At 42.5% G+C, this 24,091-nt stretch overlaps 1 long non-coding RNA gene across 1 annotated transcript in view; it reads right to left on the bottom strand.

Moving 5' to 3' along the window:
* Positions 1-10,859: 10,859 nt before the first annotated feature.
* The window catches only part of LOC122233268, a 36,688-nt gene continuing 23,456 nt past the window's right edge, over positions 10,860-24,091 (bottom strand). Inside the window, exon 3 of the long non-coding RNA XR_006210810.1 lies at positions 10,860-12,280. This is a non-coding gene — a long non-coding RNA (uncharacterized LOC122233268). The remainder of the gene's footprint in view (positions 12,281-24,091) is intronic.

The following is a 24,091-nucleotide window of genomic DNA, read 5'->3' as shown; positions in this document are numbered from 1 at the left end:
CGGCGGCCGCGGCTGCACCAAGGACGGGGCGGGGAGACGCGCGGCGGGAGGGGCGGAGGCCGGGGGAGGGGGGGGGGAGGCGCAGCCCCGGGGACTGGAGCGACTTCCTACCTCCCTCCGACTGCACGTGGGGTGGCTGATGTAAGACCTTCCTCGGGGGCTTCCCCGCCCGCAACCGATGTGAGACCCCCGCCCTCCCCCCCCCGGCCCCAGCTCACCGCGCCGGGAGGCGGGTCTCCGGCCCGCCCTTGGACGTTTGCCCGGAGGGCTGCGGGGGTCTTTAAAGCCTAGTCTGTCCAGGGAGGCTCCACCAGGCCGGCCCGACGCCCGCGAAGTCGGGAGACGTGAAGGGAGCGCGGGACAGGGGCTTTCGGGTTCGCCTTCCTCTCCCTCATACGGTGCGAAGCCAACAGCCCGAACCCCACACCCCTTGGCCTGGAGGCGGGAGGCCAGTGCTGCGGGGACCCCCGTCGGGGGCGGAATAGCGGCCGTCCCGCGTTGCACCGCGCGGCACCGGGCGGAATTGGCCCTCGCGGCCTGTGGGCACAGGGCATCCCTGGCGCCCGCCCGAGCCACAGAGGGACCGAGCGTCCCCGAGTTTCGGAGAATCTCCCTGGGTTTCCTAACATTTAAACATAGGCTAGCAAGGCAGCAATTAGCATTTCTAATGGGGTCTCGAAGTTTTACGAAGTTTTTCCGCACACTTTTATCTCATTTATTCCTCAGGGTACCCCTGCGAGGTGTGTAATTCTCGATGGGCTGCTGGGCTGCGTTTCGGGGAAGCTTGGCAGGTAGCCTTTGTAATCGTCTGGCTCAGACAGCACCCTGAGAGCCTGGGTTAGAGCACTAAGTTTGCTTTGCAGACCTCCGGGGAGTCACTTCAGGGTGTATTCAGCTTAAAATAAGTAAATATGTCATGGGTCAAGTCAGATACAATCTTAATAGACAGACTCCAAAGATTGAAAACAACTTATGAATGGAGAAAAATGCACAATTCTATGCATTAACAAGGTTTTCTTGAAGTTAAGACAGACTCAATCCCTTCCATTTTACCTGAGTTCGTTTAGTGGCAAACGAAACCACCTATACCAATTTTTAAAGTATCGAATTAAAATTTCAAAGCAAAAAAAGTTTTAGAAGCATTTTGGGAAAAGGCAAAAACTTTTTAGTACGTTGTTTCTTGTTTAAGTACGTTCTTGTTTAAGTACGTTGTTAAGTACGTTGTTAAGTACGTTGTTTCTTGTTAAGTACGTTCTTGTTTAAGTACGTTAGTCTTAGCAGACATCTCTGTGAGGGGAAAATCTGTGAGGGAAGTGGTCTTCAGGATGGCACAGGAGGTAACTATAAGGTTATGAGAACCACAGGGCCATGAAATAAAGGCTTTAATGAAAAACTAGCAAATCAGTTACATGAGCTAACAAGCAATAATTGAGCTGTTCACTTTTAGGGTTTGAATATGTTCTGTCTCATGTAATCTTCAAACCCTGTGAAGTAGACTGTGTTTTAATCATTTTACAGATGAGGAACTGAAGCTCTGGGTCCTTAAGCTGTATGGCTTAAGAGGCAGAGCTAAGATTTAAACCCAGAGGAGTCTGACTCCAAAGTCTGCCGTCTTTTTTCTGTTACACCATCAGTCCAACTGAAATGAACTCATAGCACGGGGCCTGCTTTGAACAGGAGGTTGAGAGCAATTGTAGCCAGGCTTTAACACCAAACGGAGCATGCAGGTGCCATGTCGCAGGCAAAGGAGAGATGCTGAAGGAGACTGGAACATGGCAGCTCTGTGCCAGAGAGAGTGGTAACCTGGTGGCCCATGGGAGAGGTGGTATTGATCCTTGGGGAGAAAAGGGGCAAATCTTGAGATCCTGTCCTCTCTTTATAACCAACGCAAGGCTATGAAGGCCTCTTTCCCCATGCTACATAGCTCACAGGATAAATGTCTGTTTTATAAGATTATGCTACAAAGTAATTAATAAACATAGCCACAATGTGCAAGCAAATAAAAAGAAAGCAAAAGAGCCAAAGGAGGAGAGACTACAAACCCGGTACTGTCCCTTCTGACACAGCCGGTGCTGGCATGCACCTCTGTGAACAAAGAGCATGTGTTCCAGTGACATGCTTCTTTGTCAGGGGCTTCACTGCCAGAGGCATAAATAACACAGGCAGAACAGGGTGTGTCTCATTGCCCTGCCAACATCTTCCACTGGACGGTCAGTCCACAGGCCTGAAGGGGCTGTTGTCACAGTGCCCTAGTTTTGAGTGTTGCTGTACTTAACATCATTCTGAGTATGCATCTGGGTGTAAGAAAGAAGTAGAATATATAATTGTATCTAATCTACAATGATTACCATGTCCAGGAATTTATGGATTTGAACAAGGGCCGGAAGAGAATAAGCAAAAGTGAAAACCACTTAGTTTCTTAGGGAGTCTGAACTATGGGTGAATCTCTTTTTGCTCCCATTAATGTTAACATTTGCCTAATAAGTTTTTAAAAGTCTGTCAAATAATGCCCGGTTTGGGCACTCATTTGAGTCCTAGAACTGCCCGTTAATCAGAATGTGTATTCCAACAAGCTCCAAAATGTCCGAGGAGAACACTCTGAGCTAGTTTGTAACTCCTTGGCCCTGTTCCACCCCACTGCCTCAGCAACATCATCAGATGACCGGAGCCTTCCACAAACTTTGTCGCTGTGAACAGAATTGAATAAATCTGAAGACGGGAGGAAACAGCCCCACTCGAGCATTGGTGTGACTGGCTTTGAAGCCAGTTTAGCAGAACGGGCACGTTTTCTCTTTAGTGAAGATACTATATGAAGCTGACGTGTGACGTGTGATATAGAAATCATTGTTCTTTAAATACTGAATACTTTTATTCTCCCCCTACTCTCCCATGCATATGTGCGTACACTGGCAAATCTGCCTTTTGGGTTTCCACAACACCCTGTGTGTACCTGCTACAGCAGTCAGACCCCAACTGGGAGTCGAAGGATCTAGATTCTCAAATAGACTATGAGCTCATACAAATAGACTATGAGCTCAAGTATTTCTGAGGGTATGGAGAGTAGAAGTCTGGGGCCATCTTTAGGACACAGGTGCTCTGCAAATGTGTGTTATGTTGAAAAGAATGTCACATGTATTCAAAAATACTGTCTAGGCAGCTGAGATTCTTGAAACAAAGGGAGAAAGAGGCAAACAGTTAGATGAAAATGGGGTAAGGAATGAGATCCTATTAGTCTCCAGATGGTAAAAACAGAGAAGGAGAAGAGTGTCAGGTGTGTAGGCAGCTGCAGGTCTAGTAAGGGGCCCCTGCCAAAGAAACCAGATTCCTTTCTGCTCTCTGAAACAGCTGTAAGTGCTAGGCCTTCCTGGTGCAGCATGAAGAGCTATGACTCGTCAAGTTTAATATTTATTAAACACCATCCTTATGCCAAGTACTGTGCTTGGGACTTTCATGTACATTGCATCTCAGTTAATCCTGGCAACAGCTCACTGGGACAAGATTATGATCCCCTTTTATTGTTTAGGAAACAGGTTCAGTGAAGCCAAGTGGAACTCACGTAGCCAGTAAGAACCTGGATTTCTCTGTCATTAAGGTCTCACTATAATTCACTCTTGTTACTTTGATCCACTAGTCCTCACAACTGCTTCTGAAAAAAGTTTTTGTTTTCTCTGCTTTAAGAAGATTTACATGCTCATCATGGAGGAGGTGGAAAGGAAAAAAAAAGAAAAAAGAAAAAAAAGTCAAAACACCAAAGCCCAGACAATAAAATTTAAAATTTAAATTCCTACCACTGAGACATATCCACCATTCCACCATTAAGGCATATATCCTTGCAGCGTTTGTCCACCTGTGTATTCATATTTTTTGTAAACAAACAATATTTATATTTAGTATAAGTATTAATTCTGCTCAGTTTTTCCCTTTTCAGAGAGGGACTCCATTGAGTTGGGAATCGTGTTCTATCACTTATTGGCTGTGTGCCTTTGAACAAACCACATAACCTCTCTGAGCCTCAGGTTGCTCATCAGGGGACTGTTGTGAGGATTAGACCTGATCGTGTAGGTGAAGCTCGTACCTGGCAGAATGCCTGGCATTCTCCTCTGTGTCCCGGGCACAAGTCACCAAAAGCCCAAGTCCCTCCCTTACCCTAAACAGAGACCCAGAGCTTGCTGGCCTCCTCAGAGGCTGTTGAAGTTCTGCTGTGGCCTTCAGTCCTTCACCTCTGCTCCATGTCCTTCATCTCCTGGAGGGACCCTGTGCCTTTGGCTGAGAGAAGGGCTCACCCAAACCTACATAAGTTTTCACTCTCAAAGGGGATGGGCTTATTTTCTGTTTGACTCAGTCCTTGGTCTCTCGTGAGGAATTGGGAATGTGTCCCTGAGCTAGCCTGGAAAATATCTGAGTGGCCCCACAGTGTTGGGCATCCCTCTCCATAATTAGCCAGCGTCCCCACCATCTGGACCCTCTCCTCTACCTCACAGGGATTTCCTTGTCCACACAGTACTAAGACTGATCTCAGAGTCCTGTTCCTGTTGATTGAACTTTCCATCTGTTCTGAAGCTTGCTTTGCCAGCTCCTGCCTGGCCAGGGCCCCTTGGTGGGCACGCAAGGTACTCCTCCCTCACTCTAGACTCTGACACTACTCTGGCAGTATATGTGCTCCCTAGTTTGCTAGGATTTTTTTTTTTCTTTTTTTGGTAAAGGCCGTAAGTCCCACTCTACTTCTTCCTTGAAAAGCAGAGCAGTCAGGTTCCTGGGTGGCTTATTTTTTTTTAATGTTTATCTACGTACACACTATAGAAAACTTGGAAACTATATTTAATGAAAAGAAAAAATTAAAATCTCAATTCAGGGCTAAGCACTGCTCATGTTTTGGTGTCTATTCCTCCAGTCTTTTCTCTACACACATATGGCATTTTCTAAAGTCTCAGATTGCCAGAAGCATCGTCTCATTAATAACAGCTTTTCAGGAGGGTGAGGAGGGGGGAGCCTACTACATTAAATATTCATATTGATTATGAGAGACATCCTTATTTCAGAAATAGCAAATAGTGAAAAAAAACATAGTATCTAGGAAATGCTGTATATATTACATTAAAATTTTTTGATAAGTGGGATGATACTGTAACCTGCTTTTTTTGGTTAACAATAATATATTATGAACACATTTCCATGCAACTGAAGAGTCTTCCACAATATACATTCCTTGAGGACATTCTTCTACAAAATGAAAATAGCTTTTCTTTTTCTGAATATAAAGACAATACATATTCATGTAGCAAATTCATGCAATGCAAAAAAGTATAAAGAAGAAAATACAAGCCAACCAAATCCCATTACCTAGTGGCAACCACTGTTAACATTTTTGTGAATATTTCCCGAGCTATCTCTATGAATGTAGATGCACATGTAAAATACGTAATATATAAATGGAATCCTACTCTTAAGTGGTGGTTTGTGACATGTTTTCCTTTTTCTCTTAGCAGTAAATAGCTCCAAATCAATAAATCTAGGTCTCCATCATATTTATTTGTTTGTTCATAAATTTGTTTATCTCCATTTTTACAGTCTGCATCATATTTCATTGTATGGATGTGGCATAATTTATTTACCTGGTCTTCTACTCATAGCCATTTAAGCTATTTCCAGTTGTTCACCACTATGCACAACATCTTTGTACAATTAGTTCCTTGAAATAAATTCCTGGAAGTACAATTCCTGAATCAAAGTATATATATTTCAAATTTGGATGTGCACAGTGAATTGCCCTTGACAGGCTGGATTTCTTTTATATTCCCATTAGCATCGTGTAAGATTTTCCCTCACCCTTGCCTAAATTAGGTATATTATCTTTTTATAAAAACTTTTAATGTTTATTTTTGAAGGAGAGAGAGACAAAATGCGAGCAGGGGAGGGGCAGAGAGAGAGGGAGACACACAATCCGAAGTGGGCTCCAGGCCCCGAGCTGTCAGCACAGAGCCTGACACAAGGCTGGAACTCAAGAACAGTGATATCATGACCAGGTGCATTATCTTTTAAAGATCGTTGTCAGTCAGTTTTCAACTAATGACAAGGTTGAAAACTTAAGGGCACCAAGACAATTCAATGTGAAAGAATAGTCTTTTAAAGAAGTGGTGCTGGGAGTATTATATGTCCACATGCAAAAGAATAAAGTCGAATCTCTACCTCACAGAATATACAAAAATTAACTCAAAGCAGATCATAGACTTAAATATTAGAGCTAAAACTATAAGACTCAGAAGAAAACAAGTTCATCTTCATGACCTTGGATTAGGTAGAGCTTTCTTAGTTGTGACACCAAAAGCCAAACAAACAAAAAAGATAAAGTTGACTTAATCAAAATTTAAAACTTTGTGCTTCAAATGACACCATGAAGAAAGTGAAAAGACAATGCATGGAATGGGAGAAAATATCTGGAGATCATATATCTAATAAGGGACTTGTATTTAGAATATAAAAAGAACTATTAGAACTCGGCAACAAAAAGACAACCCAATTAAAAACGAACAAAAACCGTAAACAGACATAGAAACGGCCAATAAACATATGAAAGGGGCTCAATATCAGTAGGCACTGGGAAATGCAAACCCAAACCACAGTGATACAACACTTCACACCCACCAAGATGGCTATAATAAAAATGATGGACAACAAGTGTCGGTGAGGATATAGAAAAATTGGAACCTTTGTGCATTGCTGGTGGAATGTAAAATGGTGCAGCTGCTTTGGAAAACAGCTTGGCAGTTCCTCAAAAAGCTAAACAAAGCCAGCAATTTCATCCCGAGGTATGTACCCAGGGTAATGAAAGTATACGTTCATACAAAATTTGCACATGAATGTCTATGGCAGTGTTATTCATAATAGCCATAAGGTGTAAATAAAGCGAATGTCCCTAAACTGATGAATGAATAAACAAAATATGGTATATGCATACAATGGAATTTTTTTCAGCCATAAGAAGGAGTGTGGTACTGATAGATGCTACACCATGGATGAACCTTAAAAATATTATGCTAAATTAAAGAAGCCAGACATGAAGGCCACATACGATTCCATTTATGTGAAATGTGTAAAATAGGCAACTTCATCGGGGAGAAAGTAGGCTAGTGGTTGCCAAGGGCTGGGAGTAATGGGAAGTGAGTGCTAATGAGTATGGCAGTTCTTTTGAAGTAGCAGAAATGCTCTGCAGTTTGATAATGGTGATGGGTTTAACTCATATGCTTAGTGCCATCCCCTCCCAAATGTTTAAAAGGATTCGAAAGTAAAGTTGAGGAAATTTTCCCAGAAAGCAGAACAAAAAGAAAAAAATTTACTAAAGGCAAAATAGGATTAGAGGACAGCCCAGGAGGTCCAATATTAGATTAATCAGAATTCAAGACAGAGAGAAGAATAAAATGGAGAGAATTAAGTGGAAGTCTATCTGCATCCCAAACTATGAGATATCCTTCCAACTCCCCTTCCCCCACTTAGTTCCAGAAGACTACTAGCTGATCTCCAAAGGCAGAAGATTGGAGGATTCTTTTTAGGGGAAAGTGACTGATTTAAGAGAAAATATCTAAAATAACCAGATTTGTTTTATCTTAGCTATAACATTTTTAATATCCGAGGGCTTTCTCTTCTTCTTTATAATTGTTCATTTTTCATAGCATCCTGTTTTTATTTCATTGATGTAACATCTTTTCTTTGAGGAGATAGTTTTATTATCATATCTGAATTGTGTTCATTTTCTCCACGTTCCTTTTTACTAACTCAGATTTTTGGCTCTTGTGTTAGTCTTTCCTGAGCATCTGATCATTCTTGAATATCCATATTTACAAGAGAGGCACTAAAAATATGAGTGGAAACTCTGTGTGCATTGATAGGTCTTAAAGACTAGAGGGCATCACTCTGTGGTGATCAGGAAGCAAGCTGGTACTTCCACTGAGAGACCCTCAAATGTCAGTATGTTCAGTACCTATAGCTGTAAAGGATGAACTTATCAAGCAATAATGCAACACGGTTCCTTTGGATTTTCAGATTGAAATGGCCCACCAAATCATGGTGTAATGAGATTTCCAAAAAACAGAGATCCTGAAAGTATCCTAAGGGAAAAAACACAGTTCCTTTGGATTTTCAGATTGAAATGGCCCACCAAATCATAGTGTGATGAGATTTCCAAAAATCAGAGATCCTAAAAGTATCCTAAGGATAAAAAATCAAATGTTATGGGGCTCCTGGGTGCTCAGACAGTTCAGCGTCCAACTTCGGCTCAGGTCATGATCTCATAGCTCCTCGGTTTGAGCCCTGTGTCGGGCTCTGTGCTGACAGCTCGGAGCCTGGAGCCTGCTTCGGATTCTGTGTCTCCCTCTCTCTCTGCCCCTCCTCCACTTGCGCGCTCTCTCTCTCTCTCTCTCAAAAGTAAATAAACATTAAAAATTTTTAATCAAACGTTATGTGACTTAATAGATCATGGGAAGCTAGAAGACAGTGGCGTAATTGATGCCTTATGAGAAAATTCTGAGGAAAAGGATCGTCCTCTAAGTACTTAACATACAGTCAAATGATCATTCAAGAGTGAGAGAAGACTAAAAATGTTTTCAGACATTAAAGATCTCAAAATAGCAACCCTGCATGCACTCTTCCTCATGAAGCTCCTGGAGAATATACTCCCACAAGGGTAGCAGTATGGCAGGCCTCAAGAGCAACCCAGTACAGATTGAGCAAGAGGTCAGAGGACTCCAGGAGGATACTGGAAAATGAAAACAAGGATCACCTCCTGTGTAAGCACACTGAGAGAGAATTTCATAGCTCTGATGGAGAAATGAAAACAACGAAAGGAGGTAATTCTTAACTCCAGGAAAAATAAAAAGTTGTACAAGAAATACAGTTTTTTAGGTGGCTTATCTGCAAACATGAAGTCACATTAACATAAATAACCAGTACTGAAAGGAGGGGTAGTCAAAGCTGTGCAGGAGTGAGGGTGTAAGAGAGCGAAATTCCTATTTTCCATAGTAGGAAGTCAATAGTAATAGTTAATGTGTCAAATAAAAACAAAACCCAAAGAGTAATATAACCACATTCTTTATATAAAAGGAGGCAAACACCAGAGGCAACAACTAAAAGAACGGGAAGCCCTGTCTGGGGAGAATGGGGAGTGAGCTGGGAAGGGCGGGGCAGGAGCTGCTGTTTGGGTAACAAGTGCTATAGACCTATTTGGTGTTAAAAACTGTCTGGTGTATTAAATCTGAAACAAATGAAATTTAAACAGTGAGCAAGCTGGCAGAGGAGGCTCGTGTTGGTGGCTGTGGATACTAAGAAATGGTGTTCTGGCTGCCTTAGATCTGTTCCCAAAGGGCTGGATGTCCCCAGAGTTGGCAGAGGACAGATGGTGTGGGAGGGGCCACGGAGCTTCATACCCTTTCTCAGGCATCTGCTCAGGGAATGAAAGTGGTAGGACATGGGCGCCCGGGGGGCTCGGTCAGTTAAGCTCAGATCATGATCTTGCATTTGGTGAGTTTGAGCCCCATCTGGGGCTCTGTGCTGAGGGTGCAGAGACTGCTTAGGATTCTCTCCCTTTCTCTCTGCCACCCCCCTCCCCTGACTGCTCATGCTCTTTCTCTGTCTCTCTCTCTCATAATATATAAATGAACTTAAAATTTTTTATTTTAAAAAAAGTATCATAGCCTGGAGATACCTTAAAAAAAGTGGTAGGATATGATTTTCTTTCCTTTTTTTAAAATATGATTTTCTTAATCCAGCTGCAACATGTACTTTAAAGGAGAAGAATTGATGCCAAGATGCTGGCATTGCATTTCTGTCAGATTTTGTATGGTGCTGGGAGGCTCCGAATTTCCCCAATTCTTCAGATGTTTTTTAGTGAGAAGTTGAGAGAGGGCAGGGGACTGCTAAGAAGCCATTGTTTTTCACCAGACATCTGGGTTCTTCTTTCTACAACAGCCTCTTAATTTAAGGAATAATTACATACAGAAAAATGTACAGGTGTTAAGCATATAGTTGGTGAGTTTTAACAAAGGTATACCCATGTGTGACCAACACCCCAATTAAGTTAGAAAGTACATTCCCCTGTATCCCTTCCCATGCCCTATCAGAGGCAACCCTTATCCCAAATTATATCCCCAGGAGATGATTTTGCCTGTTCTTGAACTTCATATGAATGAAATCATACTACAGGTACTCTCTTATATCTGACTTCTTTCACTCAACATGGTACTTTTGAGATTTATCTGGGTTGCTGGGTGCATCAGTAGCTCACTTCTTTGTATTAATGAAGAGTATACTGATGTATAAATACAATGCACCTTGTTTATCCATTTTCTGAGCAAGTTTCTTCTTTTTGGTGACCAGCCTTGTTTCTGAGCTGGAGCAAGTCTTTGCGTGGCACTTATGGAGTTTCTTTTACTACGTGGAGTTGAAGGGTAAAAATCTAGGCTTTTTAAAAGACCAGCATAATTTACACACATGCTATAAATGAAAACCAGATGTAATACATGCTCATTTCGGTTTAGGCTATTCCTGCAACCCAGAGGAAGTGAACTAAAAGCCTGTGACAATAACCTACATGTGGGGTAACTCAAGTCCAAATCAGGTTTTTGTGTCTTTGTTGTTGTTGTTGTTGTTGTTGTTGTTGTTTTTTCTGTGAGAGGAAAGAGGGAGGGCCAGGCAGGATAAATATTTCTCAGGAAGACTCAAAAGGGCTTTGTGTCAGATTAGAGGTATGGGATGAAGGAGCACGATGAGACAAGTCCTGTTTCAAGGTGGTCATCTCCCTGTTGAGTCCCTCTTCTCTTTATAGCTTGGGCCAATCAGTCCCTCTGCAGGCTCTGTCCTATTAGGGAATTTAAGAAGCCATGGTTCAGTGGCTCAGCCTGCCCTCCAGGCCCACTTGTACCTTTCATCCTGCTCCTGGTGGCTAAAACCATGGCGTTTTTTTCCAGGCATAGTGACATCGTGGAAAGAACACTGAATTTGGAACCATGTGGACCTAATACCTTTAAAACAAGTAACCACTAAACATAATGAAAGAAACAATCTCTACAAATAGTTGGGCATTCTAGGCCACTGAAAGGGAATGGCCGCCAGAGACTGGCTTCCTCCTAGAACCTTAAAGTCCATTAGACCAGAAGTACTGTCATTCTGGGATAGCTGGGTGATGGGGAATTATTTCAGCTTAATGACAACAAAATATGTCATCTGAGTTGCAGTGGGAAGAACTGTGCTCCAAGAGTAAAGATATCCAGATCCTGGTCATGGTTTTACTGTGTAATTTAAGTTCCTTCCCCTCTCTGTGTCTCCCATTAAATGGAACAGGACTGAATGATCTTTGAGATGCTTCCATCTCTGACATGCTAGAATATAATGCTAGAGGTTATCATGATGTGATATCTGTACAGGATTTGCTAGTGGCATCTTTATATCTAAGACAAGATACCTTTGTTCCCCTTGATACTTAAGTAAATATCCAGAAGTGATAAGTCAAGTGTATTCCATGAAAAGGAAACTGAGTCGTGTTTCAGTAGTCCTATTGGTACAATCCCAATTCTGGTTGCTGTTAATATTGGGATAAGGGTGTATCAGTGATATTTTGTGAATATAGGACATGTTCTATGGATATCAATGAATAGGATCTCAAAGATCATATACTTCAAATTCTAAGAAGACCCAAACATGAACCTTGGTGCCAAAGAATTCACCTCCTCCTGAGATGCTTCATTCCATTTTCATATTGCTCAAATCATTAGGAAACTGTTCATCAGGTCGAACTGAAATCTTGATTTCACATAACTATCAGTCCTAGCTTTGCTCTCTGGGGCTACAAACTATACCCGTGTTCTTTCTGGCCAAGATTGCAAACTGCTGAAATGTTGGGCAATGTCTTGTCGGCTCTTCATCAACATTTAAAAACATCGCAGTTAGTTTCCAATGTTAAAACATCATGAGATTCTGGCTTCTCTTGAAAGATCAAAAAAATCTGTATCATTTCCTCCCCAATATGATTTTTCTCTTTTTTATTAACAATTCAGTTTTGTTTCAGTCCCTATCCTCTCTGCTTCAGCCCATGTGCTTTGGGAGAGATTGATCCCAGCCCTGGTCTATAACATGGCGTGCAAACTAGTCCTACTTCATCAGCATAGTCCCACCTCTTGTCACCTTTGTTGATTCAGAAGCTGGCACTGTCTTAGACTGGGGTCCCTGGGAACAGAATCCAAGATGGAGAATTAGCACACACAGGTTTATTGAGGAGAGTTCTCAGGACAGACACCTGTGGGGACATGAAGAGAACAGAGTGGGCGTGAGAAGCTGACCAGCTAACTGCAGTGTAGTTACAACCAAGGCCTCAGCTGATCCCACCAGGAACTTGAGAATGGGGATGGCCTTTCAGAATTGTCCCAAATTGAAGTACAGGAGCCAGGCATTTGTATTCCTACATCAACCAGTTGCTGGCCTCAGGCTGCACCCGGGAAGAGGTAAAACTTTGTAAAACCTTGGGGGAAGTGGCTTTTTGAGACCTGAGACTGACTGCCAGAATATTCCTAGCAGCTATGCCTGCCCTGAAAAGGGGAACTGAGGAGACCTCCCCAGTATCCACTACAGGCACATGACCCAATCTAGACCAACAGAGGTTTGCTAAGGAGGCTTCCAGAAATGACTTTCACCTGTCTGGATATGGGTGAGGAGCTTGTGGACTGTTGGCAGCCAACTCACATGGAAGTCAGCATTGATGACATTGGTGTTCGGCTGAATCAAACCAACCTGGAAGCTTGAGTCACCCTGAACTTCTGGTGGAAGCTTCATTGTTAAGGCAGTTTTGGGGCTGTGTTTTGATTACTTACAAATTAACATACTTTGATCCATACTGTCAGCCTGGAGCTGGATTCCTGGCAGTAACCTGATAAGTAGGAGCTGCCTCCCTTTCAGATGGGCCACTTGGCTTCCAGTTGACTGGTGCACACCTGGTTTTTAGGGGTGGCATTGGAGAGCTAAACCCTAATCTTCTAATACTAGGAACTCAATATATAATGTCTAAAGTGGGAAAACCAAGGTAAAGCAACAGAAACGTGTTTATAAACATGGAGGTAAAAATCAGAAGCTGAGTTGGCGGTAGTTGCTTCTGGGAAGATCTATCAGGGTGATGTGGGATAAAGAGATACAGCTGGTTTTTGCGGGAAGCCTTGTGCTCTTTGGTTTGAGACTCTGAGTATCCCCTGTAGAGCATGCATGCTCTGGGGCATCTTGTGCTGCTCTGTGGCTCTCCCATCTCTTAGTTCTCCTGCCTTCCCCTGGCCTTTCTCCTGGGTAGGGGGTTTCCTTAGTGCTGGTTGAATAATTGTCTTAAGCTACCATCTCTCTCGGTTAACTTATTCACTCTCTCCGCTTCTGGGAGACCTCTTTCCCCACTCCTGATCTCCCCGCTTCAGCTCCAGGACCATGTTTCTTCCACAGGACCGCCTGGGAGCACCCCTGCCCTATCTCTAACTTGCACAGGGAGATAGCCAAGGTCCCTCCCAGCTCTAACACTCTGTGAAGTCTAAAAACTATATATAAACATTTAACAAGTCATAAGAATAGAACTCTTTTATTTACCTAATGTTCTTAGCCAGTTTTTCTTTTGCCAGAATAGGCATTTATTGAGCACCAACCATGTGCCAAGCTATAATGTGGTTTTACTGTCACGCAACTTTGCTGTTTTAACATCTTGTGCCCCAAAGTTTTTGTTTCCTCAGGTGAACCATCTATAAAATGTATGTATATAAAGTTATAAGGATTAAATGAGTCAATGTTTGTAAAGCCCTTTTAAAAATACTTAAGGGGTACCTGGGTGGCTCAGTCAGTTGAGCATCTGACTCTGGATTTCCACTCAGGTCATGATCTCATAGTTTGTGGGTTCAAGCCCTGCATCAGACTCTGTGAGAGCCTGCTTAGGATTCTCTCTCTCTCCCTCTCTCTCTGCTTCTTCCCTGTTTGCACACGTGCTCTCTCTCTCTCAAAATAAATGAATAAAAAAGCTTTAAGTACTTAATATAAAGTTATTAATTGGTACCACATTTGGAGAGCTGTGTGTGTGTGTCTGTGTGTGTCTGTGTGTGTACTGGGATTTTGGGGTAATGAGAAATACTCCCGCTCTTAAGAGTCACCTTTTAGGAGAGACAGATACATTAACAAAAAAAAAAAAAAAAAAATGATTTATTGTGAGTAACTGTGATACAATTCCTTGCATCAGGAATATGATATAAGGAATATCACCAAAGTACTATAAGAACCCAGACTGGGGGAAAGGGGCCAATTCTTCCTGGGGTAGGGTTGGGGCTGGAGGCCCAGGAACATTTCACCAAGGGAGTGTCATTTTTAGATGGGCTTCAAAGATAAGTAGTAGCTTTCCAGGCTGATAGAAAGGATAAGGCAAAAGGATAAAGCATTAGGCAAAGTCCAAAGAAATGGTTTTAAATAGCCTCGCTTGTCCAGGAAATAAGAAAAATGTTTCCTAACTATAAGAATTATAGCTATTGAAAGGGCCTCACAAACAGGAGAACTTCCATGACTAGAAAACCCTCAAGAAGCTTAAAAATTCTGCATAGGAAGAATTTCTTATGCGGGACAATCTGCAAACTTTCTCCCTCTCTCGTTTTTTTTTTTTTTTTTAATGTTGTAAAATTCACGTAACTTAAAACTCACCATTTTAACTATTTAAAAAAAAATTTATGTTTATTTATTTTTGAGAAAGAGAGAGAAAGAGACACAGAGTGTGAGCAGGGGAGGGGCAGAGAAAGAGGGAGACATAGAATCTGAAGCAGGCTCCAGGCTCTGAGCTGCCAGCACAGAGCCCAACACGGGTCTCCAACCCATGAACTGTGAGATCATGACCTGAGCCGAAGTCAGATGTCTAACCGACTGAGCCACCCAGGCACTCCCCGTTTTAACTATTTTAAAGTATACAATTCTGTGACATTTCGGAAATTCACAACCACCACTACCTAGTTCCAGAACAGTTTCCTCACCCCAAAAGGAAACTCTGTACCCATCAAGCAATCGCTCTCCCTTCAGGGCCTCCCCTGATCTCTGGCAATGGCTTACCTGTGTTCTGTCTCTATAGATTTGCCTGTTTGGGACATTTCATATAAGTTGAATCATACAGTATGTAGTTGTTCAATACTGTGAGAAAGACAAATAACACCTTAATATTATTATACAAACAATTTGGTCTTATGGACCTCCTGAAAGAGCAGCAGGATCCCTGAGAGGTCTGCAGATGAGACGTTGAGAACTGCTAGTCTAGGTCATGCAAGGCACGGGGTACCAGGTCCCCAGTACAGCTTCTAACCTAGCACAAGGTGATTATCATGGCCCCATGTCCAACCTGAGGCCCGCCCTCTCCCAGCTCCTCATCACCCTTGTAAACCCTGCCAGCCGTTTTCTGCAGAGTTGAGATTAGCAATATAGCAATGGGTTCACATCTAAACTGCTCAAACGAACCAAGCATCGAAATGGGGACACATTTTTATTAGTAATAAGTCGAACTGGTGCAGCCACTCTGGAAAACAGTATGGAGGCTTCCTCAAAAAATTAAAAATAGAACTGCTCTACAACCCAGCAATTGCACTACTAGGTATTTATCCAAAGGATACAGGTATGCTGTTTTGAAGGGACACATGCATCCCAATGTTTATAGCAGCGCTATCACCAATAGCCAAAGTATGGAAAGAGCCCAAATGTCCATCGATGGATGAATGGATAAAAAAGATGCGGTGGTGCGCCTGGGTGGCTCAGTCAGTTGAGCATCTGACTCCGGCTCAGGTCATGATCTTGCAGTCCGTGAGTTCGAGCCCTACGTCAGGCTCTGTGCCAACAGCTCGGAGCCTGGAGCCTGTTTCGGATTCTGTGTCTCCCTCTCTCTCTGACCCTCCCCCGTTCATACTCTGTCTCTCTCTGTCTCAAAAAAAATAAATGAACATTGAGAAAAAATTAAAAAAAAAAAGATGTGGTATATATATATGTATATATACATATATATATACACATACAATGGAGTATTACTTGGCAATCAAAAAGAATGAAATCTTGCCATTTGCAACTACGTGGATGGAACTGGAGGGTATTATGCTAAGTGAAATTAGTCCGAGAAAGACAAAAATCATTATGACTTCACTCATATGAGGACTTTAAGAGACAAAACAGATGAACATAAGGGAAGGGAAACAAAAATAATATGAAAACAGGGAGGGGGACAAAACAGAAGAGACTCATAAATATGGAGAACAAACTGAGGGTTACTGGAGGGGTTGTGGGAAGGGGGATGGGCTAAATGGGTAAGGGGCACTAATGAATCTACTCCTGAAATCATTGTTGCACTACATGCTAACTAACCTGGATGTAAATTAAAAAAAAAAATTAATTAAATTAAAAAAATTAAAAAAAATTAAAATCTGAATGTGGTTAAAAAGAAACCAAGAACAACAAAAAACACAAGTGTACTGCATCCTTACTTCCAATAAAATTCTGATCACTTCCTGCCACTATCATTACAGTTTATAATCACAGTAATTACCTTTTACCTGTGAGGAGAGCCGTCATGTATTTTTGAATATCAAGCAGCAGCCATGCTATAAATTGCTAGCCCCTTTCTCTTCTAATGATCACGGCTGATTTTATTCTTCAAGTATTCTCAGAGTAATTAGCATGCTTATTATACAGCATATTCAAATGTTAATGTGCATGCCATACTGACGCTATTGTGAGACCCATTTTGCTCAGGAGCTAAAATTATGTTGCCATTCTGCTTGGTGCTAGAGGTTCTGTGCTTGAAACCTGTTTTCCACATGCAAGGAGCCAAGGTTATTTAATTAGAATGCTGAGCTAGAATGAGAAGAATCTGACACTTAATATAGAACCTGCAAGCTAAACGGGGTCAGCAAGTGTAGGGCCTACACATTTGAATGAGCCATCCATCACGATAGAGACAATCCATATTTGAGCAGACTGGCTTTGGGGCATGTTTAACATTGTTCCTCCAGGGTCTCTACCAGACTCTGCCTCTGTAGATTAAACTGCCAAAAATCACAGTTCAATTGGAAATATTTTCCTCCCACTGAGCTGAAGTCCGCTTGAATTTTCACTCATTTGTTTTTTGCTCTGCCCTCTGGAGCCCCTTAAAGCATGTCTGCTCTCTGTTCTGTTACTGCCCTGCAGAGACTGAGGACAGTGACCCTGTCCCTATGGTCTGCTCTCCTAAGGCTCAGTTGTTCCAGTTCATATATGATAGGTTTCCTGTCCCTTGACCACTGTGGCTAGTTTATCAATGTCCCTCCCCTTCCCCCACCTTTTTAAAAGTGCGAGCTCAGAACCTGAAACAATGATCCAGGTGTGGTCTGATTGGTATGGAAATGAGCAGATCTCTCTTGGATAAGAACTTGCTTGTTGGATAGGATTCTATAGTACTTTCCCAGAGTATATTACCTTTCTTGGTATCCAACACTGATTAATAATCAGCAAAAAAACACCAAGCTTTCTAAACTGTGCATTGGTACATAGGTAATTAGCCATTTAGACCCAAACACAGGATCTGGGATTTGTCATCATTACATTTCGTCTTGTTAAATTTGGCCAAATGCTTTGGCCTATCAAGAGCCTTTTTTTGTACTCTGAATCCATCCTTTTCATCCACAAATGTAATCAATCTATTGATACTGCTATCTTTATACAAATCAAAGTTAAAAATGACCAACAGAAAAGGCCTCAGGATGGAGGTAAACAGGCCTTTACCTGTTACCAGAGACCTCAAATCCAAGTATTTATTCAAAGTATTTATTGTTATAACCCTCCCTCCCCACCCTCCATTTTTTCCAACTGTCCCATCCTCTAACTCAGGTTGTCAGAGAGGGAAAACATCCAAGAATAGTCCAGGTTACCAACTGGCTAAAGTGGCCGAGAAAAGAAACCAAGGAAAAGGAGTGAATAAGGCCTGTTGAAGGGCCCAATGTGGCAAGACAGGATTCTCTGAATCCTACTTTATCTAGGTATCTGTTGTGATGAGAGAGAAAATCAATAACCAGGAAACAGAACCAATGTTGGAAGCTGGACGACAGCCAATTAGTACATCAAACTGGAAGGACTAGGCAGACGAGAATAGGGACAGGGGAGGGTCACAAGGAGAATGAAGCAAAGAATGAGCATGTAAAACAGAATCTGGGCATGCCAAATGTACTCCAGAGCTGTGCTGTCCAATATGGTAGCCACTAGCTAGAGTGGCTATTTAAGTTTAAAGTAATATGAATTAAGTTAAAAAGTCAGTTCCTCAATCATATTAGTCACATATCAAGTGTTCAATAGCCACATGCAACTAGTGGTCACCCTATTGGATAGTACGGAAGAACATTTCCATCACTGCAGAAAGTTCTACTGGACAGCCCACCTTCAGAGCACTCTAGGTGCCAGACCGGGTAAGATATCATTTTAGTGCATTTGTTTTTCCTTTGCTTTCCTCCAAGACCCAGCTCAAATATCAATTCTTTTGGGAATTTGCCCCATGCTTGGTCTGTAACTGTATGCTATAGGCAGCAGAGTATTCCGAACTGTACAGTTCTTAGTGATAATGCATGAATCCAGATAGGACTTAGCAAGGAGATCTTAGCACAGCTATTTGCCAATCCTTAACCAAAATGTGGCCTTTTTCTATTTGGGGAAGACATCCTCCTTGACAAAGCAATTGGTTTTGGGACTAAGACATGTGGAGCATGAGAGAAGAAGGAAGGAAATACTGGCTCTGTCAGCCAAATCTGCTGACTCCACCTCTGCAGCTTTAAAAATCATTTGTACAAAAGAGCTTTTGACCTCCTGTCCACAAACATTCCATAGGCCATCTTGACCGGGCAGTCAAGAAGTTGGAAGTCAAGTTGATGCAAGATATCTTGTCATCTTACCTGTGGGCCCTCACTAAAATTTCAGTCTGCCTTCTTTCTCTTTTAATTTCCTGTGCCAGAAGCTCTTAGACCTTCTCATAATAAGATCTATCAACTCTACTCCCTAAATCTCTCTAGAATCCATCCCCTCCTGCAATACTCTCAGTTAATTTGTCTTCCCTCTGTTTCCCCACCCAGCCCTTACACTGAGACCTAACTGCTCAAAGAACCTTACCTGACCATGACATTCTCCTCCCTAAATTCCTTCGGTGCTTCCCATGACATCATACAGGCCTGCTGCTTGGGCCCCCACTACCTTTCTGATTTCAAGTCTTTTCACTCCCTGGTGTGCATCACACCACACACTCCAGCCTCCCTGTTACCCAGAACCAAGCTGTCCTCCCACATCTCTGCCTTTGTACTTGCAGCTCCTGCTGTCTGAAATCCCCACCCCACCCCCTTTCCCCTGGGGAATTTCTACACCCCTGTGAAGGTTCCCTTTAAATCTCTTCTCTTCTGAGAAGTCAACCCAGAGCCCTCAGCCTGACTTAAGAAGTGATCCAGCGGCTATGCCCGAACACCGTCCGGGCTTTGGTCATAACACATCCTGTGTTTGACACTCATGAGTCTGTTTCTCCCACTAAACTGTGAGGTCTTAGGGGAAGGCAGCATGTCTGACTCATCTCATATCCCCCGTGGCAAGCACAGGACCTGACTCATAACAAACACTTACTAAATGCCTGTTAAAATGAACAACAGTCTGTGCCATTATGAGGTTCCACTGTGACTGAAAACTGAGGACTAGGAGGAACCTCTCTCTGTGTGGGTTGCTACTGCTGGGCTCATTAAGGTTCACCCATGCTGATAGAGGCCTGTGGACAGGTGGTCCTTGTCAAGAATGTGGGGAGGAGCAAGAAGATGGCTGTTCCTGCCAAAAGCCCCTGTGCATGCTGGCCCTTCCTCTGCAGGTGGCAGGCACTGCATGGGCACAAGCCCATTCCTTGTTTGTCATGAAAAAGCACAGGATCCCTTGGTGAACGCTCTTGTAGGGACCCATCTGTGGGTAACTCCATAAAAAGAATTATGGGCAAGGTGAGGAACCCTGTCGTAGAATGGAGAGGGATAAAACACTGCTACTCTTGTACAGCATGGGGCATGTCGCTGGTGAGAGAATATAGAGGTAATAGCAACACTCTTTATGTTTTAAAAAGTACACCATACCTTATGGTTACCAAGACACTTCCACTTCTGTTGTCTTCTTTAGCGTGTTATCCATGCTGAGGGGCAGGCAGGAGAGATCTGGGGTTGTTATTTATAGATGCAGAAACTAATAGCCAGAGAGGTCACAGTTTTGAGCAAAAGCCCACAAAAACGAAGTGACTTTCCCAGGGTCATGAAGTAATAATCATAACTATAACAAATGGGGGTTACTTAAAAAGTCTCTGCTGGGTTTTCTTTAGCAAACTGTTTAAAATCAGAAACATTTTCTAGTAAACTGAGTCTGTAGAGGGCTCTCAGGCGTCTCTTGGGAAATGTGACCAGATGAAATTAAAGGTTTCTTCCAGCGATGAGATTCTATGAAATTTAGTGTTTACTGTGTCCCAGGTTCATACAACTCCATAAAGTACAATTACGAGCTTGCTCGTAATTCCCCAAGTAACTATCCCTCCTGCCCAGCCTGGCATCCCTGTCTGACTTAAGAAGTCTCACGCCCAGTACTTATTTATTCCACCACCTGGTCATCAATCTCTTCTTTCCACTCCTTCTACTCCCTACAACATGGCAACTCTATTACTTGATCAATGGTTCACTTCCTCTGTCAGCGATAACTGGGATTTAGAGCCAGAGGCATGATTTCTATATAAGACTAGAAAGCAGAACTGTCATCATGTATTATTGAGATCTTAATTTAATTCCCATTAAAGGGGAATTAAATTGCCTAGATTAGTGAAGGTTCACTCTATTCTTTCCTCTCAGAGAGATGACTAAATCCATTTTGGTGCCATATTTGGTTGTGGGATATGGGAATGGAGGTTTCCATAAGTCAGAGTAGGTGTGTGGTTTTCTAGAAAGGAAAGTCTGCCTTCACTGGATGGACCGATGAAGTTATTTAAGTTCTGTCTGACAGGATTCTCCCCAGTCTCCGTGCATGAGAATGAAGTATTGTACACCCATCTGAACTGGGTGAAAACAGAAGCTAATAGCAGTTCTGTGGAAATAGATACTCTATTTATCTTCTGATCCAAGAGTCCAGGCTCTATCCACTGCACCACACGCCGTTCAGGGTGGTAGTTGCTTCTTCGAGTTAATGTTTACTGAGAAGTGAAGTGCAGTGTCCAATTATAATGATAAAGGCCATATCAATAATAACATATAACCTCCTATTTCTGTTTTCATCATGAAGCCTAAGGCCCTTCAGATAGAAGAATTATGGGCAATTCTGGGTGTTACTGGCAGTCTTTGAGGATGGCTATTCCGTCTGGGTTTGTTTTAATTTCTCTCTTGATTACCAAGAACAATCTTGCACTCACATATAAGAATAAGATGTGCTTCCTGCCGATGGGGGCTTGGGGGATCCACTACCAAGTGCTGGGCCAGGACTGCCATGTCTCCTGTTGCAGTGGAGTATCAGACATTGTTATGTGACTCCCACACAGGTGTCTATCATGGCTGAGCAGGGCTGGCTTCCTTAAAATGAGATGAGTGTACTAACAATAAAGAGTGGCAATACAACACATAAAGAAGCACAAAGGAAGTCTTCATCCTCACGTTGAACTTGCCCAGGATATATGCTGATAAAATCAGATCTGAGCATATCCTGAACTCCATCTGTTAAAGGCATTCACAGCCACTTAGGAGAATGCCAGGCAAGAAAGACCTGGCAATACATTTTCTGCCTTCCAGAGTAACTCCTTCTTTTCCTTCCCCAACCTGGCTAAAAATACAACCAAAGTGATACACACACACACACACACACACACACACACACACACACACCACACGTGTATGTGCACACACACACATACACAAAAGGCAAAACAAAAAACCCCAAACACAAAAAACCTAACATTTGTTGAGCAGATTGTGACAGAATATCAATTAGCCAAGTGTTTGGTATGCAAACATCCCCAGTGCTCACTCACCCAGAGGAGGACTTGGAGGGAGGGGAATAGAGAGTGTCAAGAGAATGAGGGAGCCAGGCAGGCTCCGCCAGGGAAAGTGCTGGAGCCAAAGCTCTGACTTAATTGGCAGGTGAGAATGGTGCAGTTGCCATCTCTGTCCACCTAGTGGCAGCACCTCTAGCCAAAGTCACCTCTACCTCAATTGGTTCTGGTGAGGACTACTGGAGGCTTACCTGTGCTAGGCCCTCTGGCAGGCACTGGAGGTGGGACCATTTGGAAGGTTGCAATTCATCACCAGTGGTCCCTTTTAGGTAGGGACTCATCTAGGTTATTCCAACTCTAAACTCCAAGTCTAGGGGATAGAATCTACTGGAAGCAGGGAGTTGAAATTTCCAAATAAATGGAACTAAAGCATCATGTTAGCTTCTTAGTATGTATTCTATGCCAGAATAGCTAAAACTCAAGAGGATGAAGAAATAGCAAAAATAGGAGAGGCTACTGTTCAACTAGAGACACTAACAAAAGTAGCTGATACGAATAATAGTGGGTCAGTAGCAGGCCAGGGAGTGACGTGAGTCTTGCTTTCTTCCTTCGGAGTTATAAACCAGCCACTGCAAAGGGAAGTTTCACTTTAGGATAGATTTGGACACAATCTAGAAGTTCCATGAAATGAAAAGAGTTCACTGATTAATTACACAGGCCAGTATTTCCCAAGATGTGGTATACATTCCACTGGGGAAGTGCAGATAGTTTAGATGAAACATCTTTTATTTTAATAGTTTGGTATTTATTTTAATGTGCCTTAGATGAAATATAATTTATTATGCCACAAGCCTGTGATTGGTTTTCTGTTCATAATGGTGATATAAAATTTCCATTTGATATTTTTTAGTAAAAATGAGTGTATCTGAAGAAAAATTTTAAGTAATAATATAGAGGACATTATTACAAGAATGTGGCAAAAGTCACAAATAGGGAATGTCAACAATTGTAAAGTTTGGGAAATACTCATTAAGCCAGGGAATTAAATAGACTGATTTATCGACAGGAGAGTTTAGAATACCAGACAAGTGAAGGGAAAACGGTAGAACTCTCGAAGGATCCAGATTCCAGTTCCAACCGTCACTAAGCCTGTGTGACATAGGCCTCCCTCTGGATCTCCATTTCCTTATCCAGAAAATGACTCTATTGTTTTGCTCAGCCTTATTATCTAGCTGTTCTATTTCGCTTACTACTAGTGAGATTATGAACAATCATAATAACAGCCAGAGCATTAAGGTTGGCTGTGAGCTGGATGCTTTCCATAATTCATCATTTAAAATTTCCATAATAGTCATGAGAGGTAGGTGTTATGATGCGCATTCCATATATGAGGGGATTGAAGCTGGAAGATTTTAAGTAACTTTCCCAAGGTTGTACACAACTTGATTGGAATGAACATAGATCAGACTCCAGAGCCTGTGGTTGTGGCTCCCAGCCTTGCTGTGTCACAATAGTTAATTTCTATTCACTCTTCAAAACTAAGCTCAAGGTCATCAATTCCAGGAAGACTTCTTTGACCCTCTCTCTCCATAATGGCTAGTGTTCCTTATCTGTGTTCCCTTACTTTTCTGTGTATGCTGTTTTTTTAGATTTGCCTTTGTAGGAGAGCCTGGGTGCTCAGTTGGTTGAGCATCCAACTTCAGCTCAGGTCATGATCTCACAGTCTGTCAGTTTGAGCCCCACATTGGGCTCTGTGCTGACAGCTCAGAGCCTGGAGCCTGCTTTGGATTCTGTGCCTCCCTCTCTCTGCCCCTCCCCTGCTCATGCTCTGTCTATCTCTCTCTCTGTCAAAAATAAATAAACATTAAAAAAATTTTAGATTTGCCTCTGTATCCCTGACACCCTGCATTGTTTGGGGCAGAATAGATAGTCAACAAATGGCAAAAAGAGGGAAAACATGAGGGAGAGGGAAAAGGGGAAGACAGAAGAGAGAGGGGATTGGAAAAGAAAATAATATATATTGCTACTTTATTTTATTAAATGTGAAAGAAGTAAAATTGAGAGGTAGGAGAGCAA

Source organism: Panthera tigris, chromosome D4, assembly GCF_018350195.1.
Source record: "Panthera tigris isolate Pti1 chromosome D4, P.tigris_Pti1_mat1.1, whole genome shotgun sequence".
Classification (NCBI taxonomy): Eukaryota; Metazoa; Chordata; class Mammalia; order Carnivora; family Felidae; genus Panthera; species Panthera tigris.
This window is presented reverse-complemented; position numbering and strand designations above follow the sequence as displayed.